The sequence below is a fragment of the Tursiops truncatus genome, chromosome 2 (genome assembly GCF_011762595.2).
Source record: "Tursiops truncatus isolate mTurTru1 chromosome 2, mTurTru1.mat.Y, whole genome shotgun sequence".
Classification (NCBI taxonomy): domain Eukaryota; kingdom Metazoa; phylum Chordata; class Mammalia; order Artiodactyla; family Delphinidae; genus Tursiops; species Tursiops truncatus.
This window is the reverse complement of record NC_047035.1, coordinates 101,968,901-101,987,269: the sequence shown is the minus strand read 5'-3', so window position 1 is coordinate 101,987,269 and position 18,369 is coordinate 101,968,901. Positions and strand designations below refer to the sequence as shown.

Genomic DNA, 18,369 nt, shown 5'->3' with positions numbered 1-18,369 from the left:
GCAACGGGAGAGGCCACAACAGTGAGAGGCCCGCGTACCACAAAAAAAAAAAAAAAAAGATAAAGTACAGTTCTTGCTCTTATTTGGCAGTTCATATTTTAGGATGCTTTCACCACATATAATTCATTGGTTAGCTGTGGCATCTAGCCACGCTTTAAAGAAAATGTTCTTAAACAAGTACAAAAAATTGGATGTAATTCCAAAAATACATTGTAATCATACAGATAACTCTCAGTCTATCCAAATTTAAAATATATCCACACAGAGACACACAAAGCTATGCATATGCAATATTTAATGAGAACTTTCTTTGAGCCAGAAATTTCTTTACATTTTCCCATTGAATCTTTACAACATGCCTAAAACATAGTAATATTAGGCCTCTTTTATAGAGAGGAAAACGGAAGCTAAATAACTTGCCAAATGTCATATACATTATAGGAAGCAAATCTGGGACTCTTCCATACTCCCTCTTCCCCCCAATCTTTTTTTTGGGAGGGGGCGTGTGTCTGTAAGCCTAATACTTGTTCCTCCAAACCACAGCTACCTTTTAAATACAATACAGGGTACCTAAAACTACTATGTAAAAAACAGATAAACAACAAAGTCCTACTATATAGCACAGGGAACTATATTCAATATCCTGTGATAAACCATAATGGAAAAGAATATGAAGAAGTATGTATATCTGAATCACTAAGGGTACTTAGTACCAACAAAGAAAACCAGATAGTATAGGGGAAAAAATAATCCCCAAAAGGAGAAAAAGAGGAACAAAATGTGACATATCCTTCCGGCAATAATTGTTTTCCCTTATCGCAATCTTGTTCAAAGCATAAGACTGTATCCTCTTTAGTAATAACTTATGGGAATCTAAGAGGATGAAAAAATGAAAACTAAAGAAAACTCTCACCTTTAATAGCTTCCTTCTTATTTAGGGAAGATCTTTTTCCCAAGGGAAGATCTGTTGGGTTCCATGGAAGCAAATGTGAACACCATGTCTCTTCTTTCTTCAGCCTCTCCAAAACATATTTTCTAACATTCATAGGATGTCCAAGAAACTGTGTCAGACTCCTTAATCTCTGCAAAGTAAAGAGCAGCAGGTGGCTCTGTCACTGACCTTCTAGCTTCCTGCTCTCAGATAAGAGAGCCAGCTCAGATATATCATTCAGGAGCATATTCTCAAGAACAAGTCATTCAGGGAGGTGAGCAAGCAGGAAAAACATGCTGGCAATGCGTAAGAAGGCAAGCAGCTATTTCATCCAGAATAGCCCAGTTTGTACTCATGTTCTCCTGCCACAAAACCATTCATAAAAACTTGTCAATACTCATACAAGAACTTGAAAGCTTTTTGCCCCCTTAACAAGGAACCGTGGAAACACACAGGTATGCCCCTATCTTCTTTTGGCCTGGAGTTCAAATATCTCTCCTCTTATGTTCCCTGAATACTCCCTGAATTTCACTGAAGAGTGAAGCAATAAAAATGACCTTCAAGGATTATTTTTTTTGTTCTTTTACTTTAAAGGAAAAGTCAGTGAAAAACAGACTTTGCTCTTCCATGGCAACTACTCAAAAAAAAATTAATTTGTCTGTCTTTCCATGACTGTTAATAATTTGTAAGTTGGAGAAATATCCTCGGGGCTCCAGACTGTAGATCTCCATCACTAATGTCTGTGAGTCTAGGGTTCCTGACAGTCTGAACAAGGCTAACACTAAGGGTGGTTGGACTTCAGTGAGCACCCCATGGGTGGTTTTGGCAATACAGTGTGAAAACTTACTTCTTCAAAACTGCTGCCATTGTTTGCCACTGTTTGCCTCTCCCCATCACCCCCAAAGCACCCCTCCAAATATGCAGCATTCCTGGCCAAATATTTGAAATAACAAATTTAATAATTTTACATAAAGAACTTAACCAGGTATCAAGTTAAGTAGATAACGGAAAGCTGGGGGAGGGGTAGATGATGCTAAATTATTAAGGAAGTAACAATTGCTGTAAGTAGCTACCACCCCTAGGCTGGAAGAAGGAGGAAAATATTGGGGGATTATTGAGAATTTGGTAAGGGGATGCCAACAAGCGGAAACTCAGACCTCTGGTTGGTGCTGGGGTCTCTGAGCTCAGAGGAGGGCCTCCTAGGCTGAGATCCAGACCTCTCCTGAGGAGCCTGGTGTCTCTGTGCTCCGTTACTGTAAACTAGATTCAGTGCAGCTACATAGAGAGACCACAACTGCGAAGGAAAAGGGCGTTGACATAGTGACGCTCACAGAAGCAGGAAATATGTACGAAGCCAACAGGAAGTCCCGCCTCCAGTCTGTCTTCCTCCACCGCCCCCTATTGGCAGAGCCTAATAAGGGCCAGCTGGCAAAGCACAAACGTGATTTGCAGACTTCCCTCATCCAGCATCACAAAGCTGAGTCCAGGAGGGCAGGCTTCATCTGAAGACAACAGCTTAATAACGAAGATGAGTTAGCGTTGCCTTCCTCCTGCAAGAATTGTTTATGCAGCCCGCAACAAAGCACCGGGAATTTAGGTCTTTTCTTTTTTTGGACCTCCTCTGCCTGTTTCTGACTGTAGATGAAGACAGACCAATGGCACAGAGCCATATGGAGTCATGTGCGCCCGCTCTTTTATTGACCCCGCTCCACCGGCTCTGTCTTCTGTCAGCTTTGGTCACTCCGGGGCAAAAACGATTAAAGGATAAACACTTGCTCCAGTATCGGAATCTAGCAAAATCTTTCCAATTTGTTTATATCTTACTTCTCTTTGCTGGCCACCTCAAAGTCCCACCTTCTTTCCCATAAAAAAAATCAAAGAATCTCTCAATAGAGAGAAAATAATTTAAATGTTTGATTTTTAAGGTAACCAAAACAGGTATCCACTTTTATTTGCTAAATATATGCTAATGTAACATTAACAAATTGTGGATATATTTTGTTAAGATAATCTACATATGAGTAACACCAAATGGCTAGTAGTTATGGGCACACCTAGGCTTTGGCAGGAGAGAGCTGGGTCTGAATCCTAGCACTGCTACTTTCTAGCTGTGTGACCATGGGAAAATTCTGTAATCCCTCTGTGCTTCAGTGATTTCCTTGGTATAACTGGGGCTAATACTAAATAGCTATTTTATAGGATTGCTGTGAAGATTAAACAAGATAACACATATTGGGGCTTCCCTCGTGGCGAAGTGGTTGAGAGTCCGCCTGCCGATGCAGGGGACACAGGTTCATGCCCCGGTCCGGGAAGATCCCACACGCCGCGGAGCAGCTGGTCCCGTGAGCCGTGGCCGCTGAGCCTGCGCGTCCGGAGCCTGTGCTCCGCAACGGGAGAGGCCCGCATACCGCAAAAAAAAAAAAAAAAAAAAAAAAAGGTAACACATATAGGAGACTTAAAACCTGGCATATGCAGGCCCTGGCCCTTAACTACTGTTAAGTAGTCTCCAGTACCAGCCCACAGAGGCCATTTTGCTCACAGAATAGCTCAAGGAGGGTACAAATAGTGTTAATTCTGGATCAAGGAAAAGTATTGATGCTGGTGATGTGGGTAGATACGGGAAGAGACCTGGAATTGTCCCCTTCTCTGTGCTCTGGAAAGAGGCTCAGTTTAAGTGGTCAGTGTTAGCAGTGCAGAGGGGAGAGGTGAGCTGCAGCTGACCCCAGGGAAGTGCAAGAGAGGAAACAGAATAGCTGGAGAGAGGCACAGGAAGATCAGGAGCCAGGTAAGCCGCAGAGATCACAAAGCAGCAGATTCCACACCTTAACTCCATGCTGGCCATAAAGACAAGGTGGGGACCAGGCAAGTTTCAAGGTCTAGGAGCCCAGACCTAAGGAATGAATCCCTTCATGAGGGTTTCTTTTAGCCCTGCTGAGGCCCAACAGCGCCAGGTGAGCCTGGGGGCAAATGTGTCCAAGGGTCCAGGATTACATGAAGATACTTACAAGTCCCAAGCACTGAAAATGATGAGGGCACTCAGCTCCCTCAAGTACTAAGAATAAAAGCAACATTAAACCCGATAATAAGTATAAGCCTAACACAGTCCAGAGTTCCCACAATGAGTACTGCTATGGTGTCGTTCCTGAAATAGCAGACTTTTCCCGCTCAGACCCCTCAATCCTTTTCTCCTAATCATGAGTTTAGTCTGATTATTGGGCAGATAGTTTTGCCTCCTTCTGCTATTTTGAACTGTAAATCCCTGTATGTCTGTGAAATGGTCTAAGCGTTCCAATAATGGGGAGACTAAGCCAGGCTCATCAGGGTGGATCTGAAAGAATCCAGTGGAGTTTGGTGTTAACATCGATGGAGGTACAGGGGACCCTGCAATCCCAACAAGAGGGTCAGAGGAAGGCCCAGGCAACAGGGATCCGACCTTTTTTTTTTTTTTTTTTTTTTTTGTGGTACGCGGGCCTCTCACTGTTGCGGCCTCTCCCGTTGCAGAGCACAGGCTCCGGACGCGCAGGCTCAGCAGCCATGGCTCACGGGCCCAGCCGCTCCACGGCATGTGGGATCTTCGGGGCATGGCCGCTGAGCCTGCGCGTCCGGAGCCTGTGCTACGCAGCGGGAGAGGCCACAGCAGTGAGAGGCCCGCGTACCACAAAAAAAAAAACAAACCTCACTCATCCTCATTGTGGTGTCCTGATCCCAAGGGCAAAGGCCATTTCTAACTCAGCTCTGCCTCCTTAGAGCAGCTAGCATGAGAACTTCCAAGTGACAGATGCACCAGGAATGTTTCCTGAACGAACAGCTTCCCCAGGGTCCCTGAGAGGTCCTCTAAGTACTGGAGTCTTGAAACCCTGGCTTACTAATAGTTACTGGAATTGATGTATGGAGGTGCCCTCCAATTGTCCACAAAAGTACAATGCCACGGAGCTGAAACCAATTGAAATCCAAACAGCGTTAATGGGATTAATTTTGTTGAAGAAACTTCCTCAGAAGTAACCTCCCAAAAATGAGATTTAACTAAGAGATTAAGGTACCTCCTACTGAGTCATTAGAAAGTAACCTTTTAAAGGGAACTAGTAACAAATGGCATGTAACATGACACTCTTTCATTCGTTCAGTCAGTTTAACATTGATTGAGGAAGCTGCTAAATTTTCAATGTTAGAGATACCAAGTGGATTAAGACAGTCCCTACTCTCAAGGTGCTCACAGTCCTGTGTGGGAGAAATGTTTGCATATGGATTATAATGCCATGTATGAGTGCAAAAAAAGACACGTGTTGGATACAATGGAGGTCCAGAGGTTAAAACTAAAAAGGGAATGGTTAGCAATACAAGTGCGAACAAATGAGTGTAGGTCTGAATGAAACCTAGGAAAAAAAGATTAAGAATTTGTCTGGGTGCCTCTTGTACTGTCTAGGGAAGGATCTTGGCTAATGGCTACAAGAGGAACAGATATTGTGGGTTAAAGAAAATGTCCCTTTACGGCAGCCATTTGGAAAAAGAATGTTAGATCTCTACCCCACGCTATAAACATAAATAAATTTCAGATTAAAACTAAAAAGAAAAAAACAGTTCTAAAATCCCAGAAAATGTACAGAATACTTTAATGATACTAGGTTGGGAAGATATTTTTACTATTACACCAAAACCTGAAAATTATAAACAAAAAAGAAATAGATTTGACTATGAAGAAACCATAAATAAAATTACAATTAAAAGTATAAAAAGGGGACTTCTGGGAAAGCTCCTTAAAAGGGAGAGGCTAAGCCCTTCTTCCCTTCCTTCTTTTACTATCATGAATGCAGATGTAATGGTTGGAGCTCCAGCAGCTATCTAGGACCTGGAGGCAACAATGAGAAAGGAAGTCATGAGCTGAAAGACAGTCATACCATACAGCCACTTCACCAGTTCTAGACTGCCTACTTCTGGGTTTCATTTATATAAGAAAGAAACAAATTTCTGCCTTATACAGCCACTACTTTTTCAGGTCTCTTACATGAGTCACAAATTCTTAACCCATGCAGAAGCTGTTTCCTAATTCAGGGACATTTAGACACATAGGTATGAAAAAGGCATAGGTTTCAGGGAAGTAAAAAGAAGTTAGTCTGACGCCTGCAGAGTACAGAAGAGGAGATCTAATTCCCATTCTCTCTACCACCACTTCTCCCATCCCCATACCACCACCACCACTGTTTGTGTCTTATTTAAAAACACATTTCAGGAAAAAGTCTGGAAAGGAAGGCACTAAAATATTAAGCACGGTATTCTGGGTTGTGTGATTGCTACTGGTTTTCCGTTTCCTTTTTTTTGTCTCATCAGTTTCTAGAATGCACAGGTATTATATATTTTTTAATTTTTTAAAAAAAAGCTATTTTAGAATCATCTTAGGAAGCAAAACAAAATAATGCCTTCCACTATTTACAATAGCCAAGACATGGAAGCAACCTAAATGTCCATTGACAGAGGAATGGATAAAAAAGATGTGGTATATATTTATACAATGGAATACTACTCAGCCATAAAGAAAGGATGAAATAATGCCATTTGCAGCAACATGGATGGACCTAGAGATTATCATACCAAGTGAAGTCAGTCAGAAAGAGAAAGATAAATACTATATGATATCACTTATATGTGGAATCTACAATATGGTACAAGTGAACTTATTTACAAAACAGAAACAGACTCACAGACATAGAAAACAAACTTATGGTTACCAAAGGGCAAACGGGGTGGGGGAGAGATAAATTAGGAGTTTGGGATTAGCAGATACAATCAACTATATATAAAATAGATAAACAACAAGGTCCTACTGTATAGCAAAGGGAACTATATTCTGTATCCTATAATAAACCATAATTTAAAAATGAAAAAAATATATATATACATATATGAATCGTATTATATATATGTGACATATCACGTATATATATACTGAATCACTGCTGTATACCAGAAACTAATGTAACGTTGTAAATCAACTATTCTTCAATAAAAAAAAATCATGCTGTCTTTGATTGCAGAAGTCAACCATGATTTTACCTCTTTTCAGGTCTATGTGAACAGATCTAGTCTTTATTTTGGGGGAGAAAGTAGGATCGTGTGCATGTGTATATGTATGTATGTGCATGTATTTATGTCTAGCTGGATACTAATAGAAGTACCTTTTTAATGAATGCAAAACTGGAAGTTTTTATAATGAGAGCAACTTAAACAAGATAATTGAAATACTTGCACCACCTCACACTCACAGAATGCCACTTCACTTACTCATATGATCTTTTAAAGGAAAGTGACCGCCATGCCAACTAATATGAAAATATAAAAATGTATTAAATGACAAAACAACACACGGTACATCTTAGTTCTATTTTCTTGGTCTTAAAAAACAGAATAGAAATAAGGAAACTACCTGCTCTTCATGCCATCCTTTTGGATAGCACGTGAAGAAAGTATTTCTAGGGTAGGGCCCTCTCTAGGCTGTCTTAGCCCATAAGGTCCCATCATCTGTGTACACTCTGGACCCCTAGAAGGTTTCACGTGTGTGGTTATGGTCATTGCCATCTTTCAGGCATAGACCATTGAGACAACATACTGGGCCCCAGGCAGAGAGAATCTCCCTTCTTGGGTGGGGAGCAGATGGAAAGGTGAGGGGGGGAGTGCAGGCCTGTAGGAACCAGTGGCGTCTAGGACTTCTCTCCAACCCACACCTACCAGTCAGGAAGGCAGAACGGATTCCTGAGCAACTGAGAGGCCAAAGAGACTGAACTTGGTCCTCGGTACCTCTCAAGCCCTCAAATACTGTAGTTCCAGCTCATCAGAGATGAGCTTTGTCTTTTTTTCTTTTTACCTTTTTTTCTTAAATTGAAGTCTAGTTGATTTACAATGTTGTGTTAATTTCAGGTGCACAGCACAGTGATTCGGTTTTATATATAGATGCATGTATGTGTACATATATGTCTATTCCTTTTCAGATTCTTTTCCCTTATAGGTTATTACAAAATATTACATAACGAGCTTTGTCTTTGCCCTGACCAGCAAAGCTCGGCTGCAGCCCACATCTGGCCTGGGTATGTACCTGCTTCCCGTAGTTGGTAGTGGATGTGAGTCCATGGCGTAACGGTTGTGGAATTTAAGAACTCGAGCGAAAATTCTATCTCCCTTTATCCTTGGGAAGCTCCTGGACCCTCTCCTGGCCTCTGTTAGCTCATCCATACTAACAGGTATGCATTGGTAAACAAGTGCCATGCAAATATCACCATGGAGGAGCTCCCAGTTTGGTAGGAAGAGCAATCAACAAGCAGGGACAATAAAGTTTGCAAAGTACCAAGGGTACTCGTACCAAGTAGACATAAAGCTCTGTGGGAAAGTGGGATCCCTGGAAGACATCCTGGAGGAGGTGGCATTTAGGCTAATACTTGATGGGTAAAGAGATCAGTCAGGCAAATAGTAGGGGTAGAGGAAACAGCCAGGCTGAAGGTCCACCTTAGTCGCCTTATCCTCAAAATCATGATACCTGTGCTCAGGGATTTCTCCTGCTTTACTTTCAATTCCTGGAAATAACAAGGCTCAATCTCAGCTCTGGACTTTGACCCCGGCTGTTCTGTCCACCCAGAGGGAATGACCACCTCTGCCTCCTCTAGGTCTCAGCTTGGCTGTGGCTTCCCCGGGCAGCCTCCCCTGACCCTCCAAGCCTGGGTTGGAGGGCCCCCCATCCTTGCTCTCTTAACATCCTGAAACATTACCTCATCATAGTATTTCCCACACTCTATTCTCCACTGTGTCATAAATGCCTTCAGTTACAAGGACTGTGCTTTCTGGTCCACCTTTTAATCCCTAGTACCTTGCAAATAATAATCATCAGCATAGACTGAGACATATTGTGTGCCGGGCACCATCTTAAGCACTTTACATTTAACTCTCACAACAAATCCTGTAAGGCACAGAGACACTGAATAACTTACCCGAGACTACACAACTAGTAGGTGGCAGGGCCAGAATTTGTACCCTGATGTCTGGCCCGGCTCCCACCCCCTTATCACCTCTGCACGTCAGCTGCCCACACTAGGAATACAATTCCTAGCCAGGCTGCCTCTCCTGGGATAGTTCTAGCTCAGCCTCTGCCTCTCCCTAACTGGGAAGCCACCTAGGATGCAGCCTGTACCTTCACTGGGCCTCAGTTTCGCCACCCATGATGGAAGGTAGAGTGGATCATGTGTAAGGGAAGAAATTAACCTGCCCGAGAAGAGCGCCATGTGATGGGTTCACACTTAGGCAATCCCATTTCAGAGTCACTTTACTTAACCTCACTCACTGCCTCAGGTGCACAACGAAAATTTGTGCAATTAGTGAGTGAGCAGGTGATTGAGTGGCTGAACCCTGACCCTCTCTGAAGGGACGGAGGATCACTGAACCTATTAAGAGCTATTAATCCAGCAACCTAATTATTGACTCATGGTATCTTTGTAGGAATCTTCTAGAAGAATGCATATCAACAGCAGTCAAAATATATTATTCTAATGATGATGCAAAAAACTGGATTGTTTTACCTGCCCTTTTGAATCTTGCTTTTTCTCTTTACAATACACATTGAAAGTCATTCAATGTCAGTACATTTTTATCTATGTAAATGAAGTTATTTCCAACACATTTTCAATTATAAAAATTGCTCCATTAGGGCTTCCCTGGTGGCGCAGTGGTTGAGAGGCCGCCTGCTGATGCAGGGGACACGGGTTCGTGCCCCGGTCCGGGAAGATCCCACATGCTGCGGAGCGGCTGGGCCCGTGAGCCATGGCCGCTGAGCCTGCGCATCCGGAGCCTGTGCTCCGCAACGGGAGAGGCTACACAATGAGAGGCCCGCGTACCACAAAAAAAAAAAAAAAAAAAAAGAAAAATTGCTCCATTAAAAATTATAGTTTTGTACATTTGTTATTTTTATAGAATAATTTATTCTATAAAAATAACTCCTAATAATGTATTAGAAGAATAATTTCTAGGTCAAAGATGCAGATTTAAAATTGTTTAATTGGCACTACCCAAAAGGTTTCACCCACTTTAACCATAAAAGTACCTGTTCCCCTCATCATCACCTGGTATTATCTTTCATTTTTTTGTCTTTTCCACAATCAATAGATGACAAATGATAGCCTACTATGATTTTCGTCTACTTTTCTTTGATTATTAGTAAGCTTGGGCTTCTTTTCATGTTTTTGGCCATTTGCATTTCTTTTTTTTTTTTTGGCCATGCCTTGTGGCTTGCAGGGTCTTAGTTCCCCAACCAGGGATTGAACCCAGGCCCCAGCAGTGAAACCATCAAGTCCTAACCACTGGACCACCAAGGAATTCCCTACATTTCTTTTCAAATTTCTTTCCTGTTGATTTTTTCTAACCATTTTTCTATTGGATTGTTAGTTTTTCTTATTCATTTGTGAGAGCTCTTTGAATTTATCAGTTAATTATCCTTTGTTCTGGTTTTGGAGGTGTTTCACCCCAGTGTGTTGTTTGACTTTGATTATGTTTTATGGGGTTCTTTCCAAGGCACAACATTTGATACGTAGAAGTTTTGCGGTTACTTTATGTAGTTAAATTTATCTATCTTTTCCCTTTGGCTTCCAAAATTCATATAATCCTTGGAAAGCCCAATTCCACTCCAGGGTCATACAAATGTTCACCCACACTTTCTTTTAAAAAATGTTCTGCGATTGGCTACAGTTAAACTTTGGATCCATCTGGAATATATTTTGATGTATGGAATGAAATAGTCAAGGCAATGATTATGCTAGGACCGAACAGCTATGCTTTGAAAACAAGCTATGAACCTTTTGGCTTGGCACTTCAGGAAAAAGCCAAACACCAATGAATGGAGGGAGGAGCGGGCATGGGGACCTAAGGACACAGTGCTGGCTTGAAGGGGAGGCGTCACTAAGTTCCAAAAATGCATTCTATTTTGATTATGTAAACACCAGTCAGTGATTTTGAAAAAACCACACAATGCTGGCGATTTTGGAGGGGAAATCAGAACCTGGCTAAAGAAAGAGAGAGCAAACAAACTAAATCGTAGCTGGTATTACACATGGGACTGTATTACCTCTATTAGGGACCATCTAATCTTGGCTACATCCTGAGTGGCAGAGCCCAGATAACTCAGGTGTTATTTAAATATTCTTGTGGGCTCTAATCATGACCCCGATTGCAAGAAAGTGGATATGATGTGTACTGCGATCTAGGCAATCGCGCAAAGATAAACGGCATGTAACACAAAGCTGACTCAATTATAGTTGTAGGGGAAAAGTTTAAGGGACTAACTCACTTACTGGTTCCCTGTGGGAGAACCACAAAAAGGAGAGGTTAGAAGGTGGTATTCGTGGAGGAAGAGAGAAGTAGCACTGGGAGGCCAGAGGGCTGGAAGAAAGCAGAAACAGACCGTGGGAGGCAAAAAAAACCAATTAATTATGGGAGTATCAGGATAAACCAGCCACATGATCCAATGATCCAGTGGCGGATCTTGCCCACTTGTAAAAGATCCAGTGGCGGATCTTGCCCACTTGTAAAAGATCCAGTGGCGGATCTTGCCCACTTGTAAAAGTGGGCAAGATACTAAAGCCAAAGGAAACGGGTCAGGACGGCTCTGGGAGGTGCTGACTGAAGCCAGAAAAGCTTGGATTAATTGGCACTCCCTTCTCCATGCCCATTAATGGAAATACTTTCTGCCCTGTACTTTGCAATGGAAGTGACGGGGGAACAGGGAATAGCTGGGATTTATGCACAAAGCCAGTTTCCAGAGACTGTCCCAGCACGTTCAACCTGATTACTAACCTCTTCAAAATGATTCCCCTCCCTCCCTGTGTGACTTTAACTGGGTCTCTGTTTCCTCACTGTGTGGGAACCCTAACCCCTAACCCTGAATCTGAAAGACCAGCTTTTTCACAGCAGCACTATCTACAATATCCAAGACATGGAAACACAACCTAAATGTCCATGGACAGGTGAATTGATAAAGAAGATGTAGTACATATACATAATGGAATATCACTCAGCAATCAAAAAGAATGAAATAATCCTGTTTGCAGCAACATGGATGGACTTGGAGATTATCATACTAAGTGAAATCAGTCAGAAAGAGAAAGACAAATACCATATGACGTCACATATATGTGAAATCTAAAATACAATACAAATCAACATATCTGTGAAAAAAACAGACTCACGGACATAAAGAACAGACTGTGGTTGCCAAGGGGGAAGGGGAAGGGGGTGGGGGAGGGAAGGAGTGGGAGTTTGGGATTAGCAGATGCAAACTATTGTATACAAGATGGATAAACAAGGTCCACTGCATAGCACAGGGACCTATATTCAACATCCTATGACAAACCATAATGGAAAAGAATATGAAAAAATATATATATGTATAAATGAGTCACTTTTCTGTACACCAGAAATTGACACAATATTGTAAATCAAGTATACTTCAATAAAATTTAAAAAAAGAAAAAGAAAAAAAGAAATTCTGTGTTCCTGCTGCCTGTTTGTCTTTGTCCTACAGACATCATGTCAGAGCCACAGTTCAAAAATCCTTATTTGGAGGTGGATCTTACCAGGGATGGAAGGAAGGGGCAGAAGACTGGCAGTGAGGAAGCCTGTGGGGGGCAGATATTACAGTGGTCAAGTGGATATGATGAGGGTCCAAGCAGGTGGGTGGCTGGTCGATGTGGAGAGCAAGAGGAGAGGGCTGTGAGGGACAGGAAGAACGTAAAAGCACCAGAGAGAGACATCTGAGAAGGCTTGGGAACCCAATCTGAAAGCTAGGAGCCTTCTGGCCCAAAGTGCACAGTGGCAACCCCAGATCATAGGACTGCCAGGAAAAGTAACCATGCTGAAGCATAACTTTCCCTAAAGTTAAAAAACCACGCTCCCCAAATATACACTGAACGTGCATCAAATGCTCAGCTCACTACTTAATGGACGCAGTAAGATGGTAAATCTGGTTCCAAGAGCATTTTGCGAAACTGACTATTTGTACGCACTTATACAGGAAGGTTAGAGTCAAGTTTCTAGTGTAGATGTACTACTGGTTAACGCCCTACAAGATAATACAAAACCATACCATTTGGAATCTCCCTTCTACTGGGGAAAAATTATTTGCTTCTCAACAGAGTAAGATCTGCAAATTGAGAAGTAACTTGACTGACTGTGAGCCCTTAACAGCAAACAGCAAATGTTCAATAGCAAATAACAAATGTTCATTCTTCTACATCTGTGGTTCTCAAACAGGGGCAATTTTGCCTCCCAGGGGACATTTGGCATTATCTGGAGACACTTTTGGCCACAACTCAGCCAGGAATAGGGAGTGGGGAGAGGGATGGCATCTAGTAAGAAGAGGCCAGTGATGCTGCTGGACACGCCACAGCACACAGGCCAAGCCCCACGCAAAGAAGTATCCTGCCCAAAAGGTCAGTAGAGTGAAGGTAAGAAGTCCTGCCCCAGATAATGAACGAGCCTGCAGGTAAGCTTCTCAAAGAATGCCCTTGTGTGGGACTTCCCTGGTGGTCCAGTGGTTAGGACTCTGTGCTTCCACCGCAGGGGGCACGGGTTCGATCCCTGGTCAGGGAACTAAGATCCCGCATGCCGTGCAGCATGGCCAAAAAAAAAAAAAGAATACCTTTGTGCAAAGATATGCTGCCCCCCTCTTTTTCTTATTTCCAAGTTCTAAATAATCTTTCTTAATAGTAATCGTCAACCATCTGCCTTTAAAGGAAAGTAGACTTCTTTTTACGAATATTTCACCTGAGTATGTTAAAAAGGTTTCTAATTTACCTGAAGGACATCAGAAAAATTCAGTTAAACAGCACACCCCTTCCCAGTTACTGAGCCTTTTGTCTTATTAAGATCTTACTACAGTTGCTGTCCAAAGACTATGGGATTTTTCCAGGGAGCATGCAAACGCCTGGAAGTTTCTTCAAAACAAGAATATCCAACCCCCCAGAAAAGCAACAACCAAAAAGATGTGCTGATATCACCGGGAGAAGTTGGCAGCAGGGCAGAAGCATAGTCACAGGAAGTACAGCTGGGAAAAGACAGAGGCTGATGACCCCTCCGCTGTCCCAGCTGGGACACATCTCCTTCCTCTCTGTTCCTGCTCCAGCCCCATTGTTCCAAACCTTGGCCAACTCTACCGTCTACCCAGGTACCCAGGCCAGACTTTGCGATGATGCCTCAGCTTCCTCTTCTTTCCCTCCCATCTACAGGAATTCGCTCATTCAGTAAGGCATTTATGAATGGAGCAATGACTCCCAGGCACCAAGTATATACAGAGCAGTAGGCACAACGGTCTTGCAGCAGATCGCCAAGGCCCTCGGATTCTTCCTTGATTAACTCTCCATTCTCACCACCCTCCTTTCTTGCCTTTAAGCTCTGTAGCTGCAGCCTCTTAAATTATTCCCCTGCCCGAGCCTAGCCTCTCCTGTTTTCAGATTATCACCTTGAAACACAGCTCTGCCCGTACAGCTCCCCTGCCAAAAACAACTTTGAACTTCCCTTTGCTCAGGGAATGGGCTCAAAGAATAAAATCCAGACACCTTTGCACAGCAACCAGGTTCCTTCATACTTAACCCACCTTGCTCAGACACTACTGCCAAAAGCAGCATTCATGGCTCCCAGGACAGATGGCAGGCTTTCCCACACCCATGCCTTTCTTTCTGCATCCTCATTTTTGTCAATTCCCTCATCCGCAGGTTATCAAAATGTACCAATTAACGTATCTGTCATGCTAGATAAATACTTGCCGGCCCCCAAATAAATATTCCTAGTGTGAGAAGACAATTTATGATCATCTACAGCATGTCTGTAGGTTAACAACACATTTTAAAAGATTTTTCATTAAAAAAAATAAATGTTGCTACTTTAAAAGATTCAAAGGTAGAGTTTTAAAAGCCTAAACATGAGGAGTAAATTCTCTGGAAAAAAGATTCATCAAGGGAAGCAAGTTCCTAAAATTCTCGTTAGGAAATTTTCACAAAGAACATTTATCATTTCAATATTGCATACAAGGGTGTTCTTGGTGGACCAAATGTGGGCTTATCTCAAGACATAACAGACTTCTAGAGAATACAGGCAGATATTAGACCATGAGTTAGGTGATCAGATAATGCGCTTTGGAAACAAGTATGTGGGTCAGAGAGGACTCGTGAAAGAGGTCACTTCTAGGCTGAGACCTAATGTTTGTTTCTTTTAATTTTTTTCATTTTGTTTTATAAGCAGAAAGCTAATTAAGACTGGATTGTCCAGTTCAAAACCTGAACCTCTTTTAGCACTTGTCACAATGCAGCACAGAGAGTCATTTAATCTCTGGCCTTGCACCCCACTACCTCACTCCTTTGGCCTGTCACCTTGTTGCAGATAAAGATTGCATCTTACTCATTTTGTATCCCCAGGACCTAGGATTGTGGCTAGTATTTGTGCCAAACAAATGTTGTTGGAACAGACTGGAATGGAAAATGAAATCATGTGGTTATATTGGTGAACAAATTCAATTAATAAGTGATTGATTCACCTATAATGGAAAAGAATCTGAAAAGGAATGCGTGTGTGTGTATATATATGTATATGTGTGTGTGTGTGTGTATATATATATATATATATATATAACTGAATCGCTTTGCTGTACACCGGAAACATCATAAATCTGCTATACTTCAATTAAAAAGAATGAGATCCATTCAGTCCAATCATTGCATTGACTTCCCTTTTCTCCACTGAAGTGAACTTACCAAGCCAACCCTTCCACAGGCAATTGCCACTTAAAACACTCTATAGCACAGCTGGCCCAGAATGGAGACTGGTTAAATAAACCTACATATCTACCTTCTCTTTCTCAAGTGCTACGTATGAATCCCAGAAATGAACAAGGAGGCAGTAAATATTTATTGGTGTGTGAGAGGCTGAACTCACACAGCAGTTGAAAGGTATGCAGGGCTGGGCATTTAACCATACCTCTCTCATTTCAGGGAAAACTAGCTGAGTTTGAAGTTATCCGGCTGACCTTTGAACAACACAGGTTTGAACTGCACAGGTCCGCTTCTCCGTGGACTTTTTTTTTCAGTAAATACAAACTACAGTACTCCACGATCTGTGGTTGGCTGAATCCATGGACGTGGAAGTGCAGATACGGAGGGCTGACTGTAAAGTTATATGTACTTGGATTTTTGACTGCATGGGGGTCAGCGCCTCTAACCCTTGTGTTGTCCAAGGGTCAACTGTAGTTTGAATGCATGTGAAATGTTTCAGATTGGACTAGTAATAATACATAAAAAGGACTGTCTAGGTGTGGTTGACCAGGTGAATCGTCAGACCAGGTGGGATCCCATCCTGTGCTGCTTGTACCCAAGCTGCCCCTAAGACCTAGGGTGGAGGACACAAAGGCACCTCAAGAAGGAAGTGACAAGCAGAAACGTCTCACGTGGAAGCTTGAAACTCCCTTTCATCTTTTCCTAAGCACCGCCTTTCTTCATATAAGATTCCGTTGATTAAAAGATACATCGTTTTTTTATGAGCCACTGAGGAAGAACAAATGCCACAACAAATAAAGCTGGACACGAAGCTTTTTGGTCATTTATTTATTTATTTTCATATCACATTTTAGTGATGTGAAAATAAAGGTAATTTTTAAATTTTAATTCATAACACAATCACAGAGCACTTAGCTCTCTTAATGAACATACTTCTCATACTCCAGGGAATTTTAAAAATCTCTCAGTTCAATTACAAAATGCTCAGTGAGATTCAGTCATACTGACTGCTTGTTCTATATTCCAAGGGTAAATAATACATTAGTGCTAACATATATATATGGAATCTAAAGAAAAACATGGTTCTGAAGAACCTAGGGGCAAGACAAGAATAAAGACGCAGATGTGGAGAATGGACTTGAGGACACAAGGAGGGGGAAGGGTAAGCTGGGGCAAAGTGAGAGAGTGGCATGGACATATATACACTACCAAACGTAAAATAGATAGCTAGTGGGAAGCAGCCGCATAGCACAGGGAGATCAGCTCGGTGCTCTGTGATCACCTAGAGGGGTGGGATAGGGAGGGTGGGAGGGAGGGAGACGCAAGAGGGAAGAGATATGGGAACATATGTATATGTATAACTGATTCACTTTGTTATAAAGCAGAAACTAACACACCACTGTAAAGCAATTATACTCCAACAAAGATGTTAAAAAATAAAATAATCAGGATAAAGAATAATAGAAAAAATAATAATAGGACAAGCAACAGGTACAAGATGGGGAGTAGTTAATTAACATCCAATTCAAAATGCTTATATGTACATCAAAACAATGAACTGTTTTTTGTTTTGTTGTTTGTTTTCATAAATAATGCAAATATTCCAAGAATCAAGCAAATTTGTACAAAATACAATAAATGTGACTGGAAAAGACTGAGTAGTTGTACAGCCAACTAAATGAATAAATTATTTCAGGCAAGCTCTCCTTTTGTAATCAAAAAGGCTGTGCCTTGGTCAGTGATAGTTAAGAATCAAAATTGTCTCCATAATTTCACATAAATGTTTGAATTTCATATCAGGAAAACAAGACAACATTATTTCTGTAGGGAGACACTGGTGAGTAATGCTTACCATATATCATTAAAAAATAATTTAACTGTTGGAATTTGAGTATAAACTGAATAATAAAAAGTGACTTTGTTGTGTTTCTAGACTATTACTAGTTCAAAAAACTTAGAATCTTTTCAGCTATAGCCAGGTATTTTAACAAATAACATATTTTAATTCAGCAGAAAACAATTCTTTTGAGTTACGCTAATAATAAACACAACACATTTTATTCAATGGGATAAGAAACAAAGAAGCAGCAATGTTGTACAAATTCACATTATTAATCTAACTCTTACATGACAAGGATTGTTATATTAAATAGAAACAGATTGCTTTGCCTTAGCTGGAATGCCCATCCTGGATGGACTACTTTACATGGTAAAGTAAATTTGGTCAATAGAAGGTTTGTTTGAATTTTAGAACCTGGAAGAGTTTAGAGACAATCTACATATACCCTCTATTATGTTTTCTGTTTTGCTGTTCTCTCAATTTCTCTTTTCCTATCCAAACCCATTCTTTGATTGCTGTACACCTGAAACTGACACAACATTGTAAATCAACTATACTCCAATAAAAATTAAAACAAACAGAACAACAACACAAAACCCCATTGTTTGAATAGAGAAATAGCCTTTGGTAAGTCCACCTAGCACAGCAACACCAAAGTATCTTCCTCAATAATCTTCTTGATTCATTTCAACCTCTTTGAGGTCATATTGTTATTATTACTACCTATAAAGGTTTGGTAGAAATTCCTTGAATTAATTTTCCTCCTCTTTCCCTGCTTGTGATTTCTTGACAATCAGTGTGACCCTTAG

The 18,369-nt window shown here is 41.4% G+C and overlaps 1 protein-coding gene and 1 non-coding gene across 6 annotated transcripts in view; one reads left to right on the top strand and one right to left on the bottom strand.

Moving 5' to 3' along the window:
- The window catches only part of GCNT3 (glucosaminyl (N-acetyl) transferase 3, mucin type), a 107,230-nt gene that overhangs the window by 2,450 nt on the left and 86,411 nt on the right, over nucleotides 1-18,369 (bottom strand). For 4 of the 5 annotated variants that reach the window (XM_073801086.1, XM_073801088.1, XM_033851747.2 and 1 more), the window contains one exon: nucleotides 914-1,082. The gene's annotated coding sequence lies outside the window, so the exon portion shown is untranslated. Of the gene's footprint in view, nucleotides 1-913; nucleotides 1,083-2,088; nucleotides 2,239-18,369 lie in introns of those variants that run through there. The other variant, XM_073801087.1, reaches the window with a different exon arrangement.
- Nucleotides 13,474-13,546, top strand: TRNAG-UCC (transfer RNA glycine (anticodon UCC)). Its single transcript has one exon. It is a non-coding gene; the product is annotated as a tRNA-Gly (tRNA).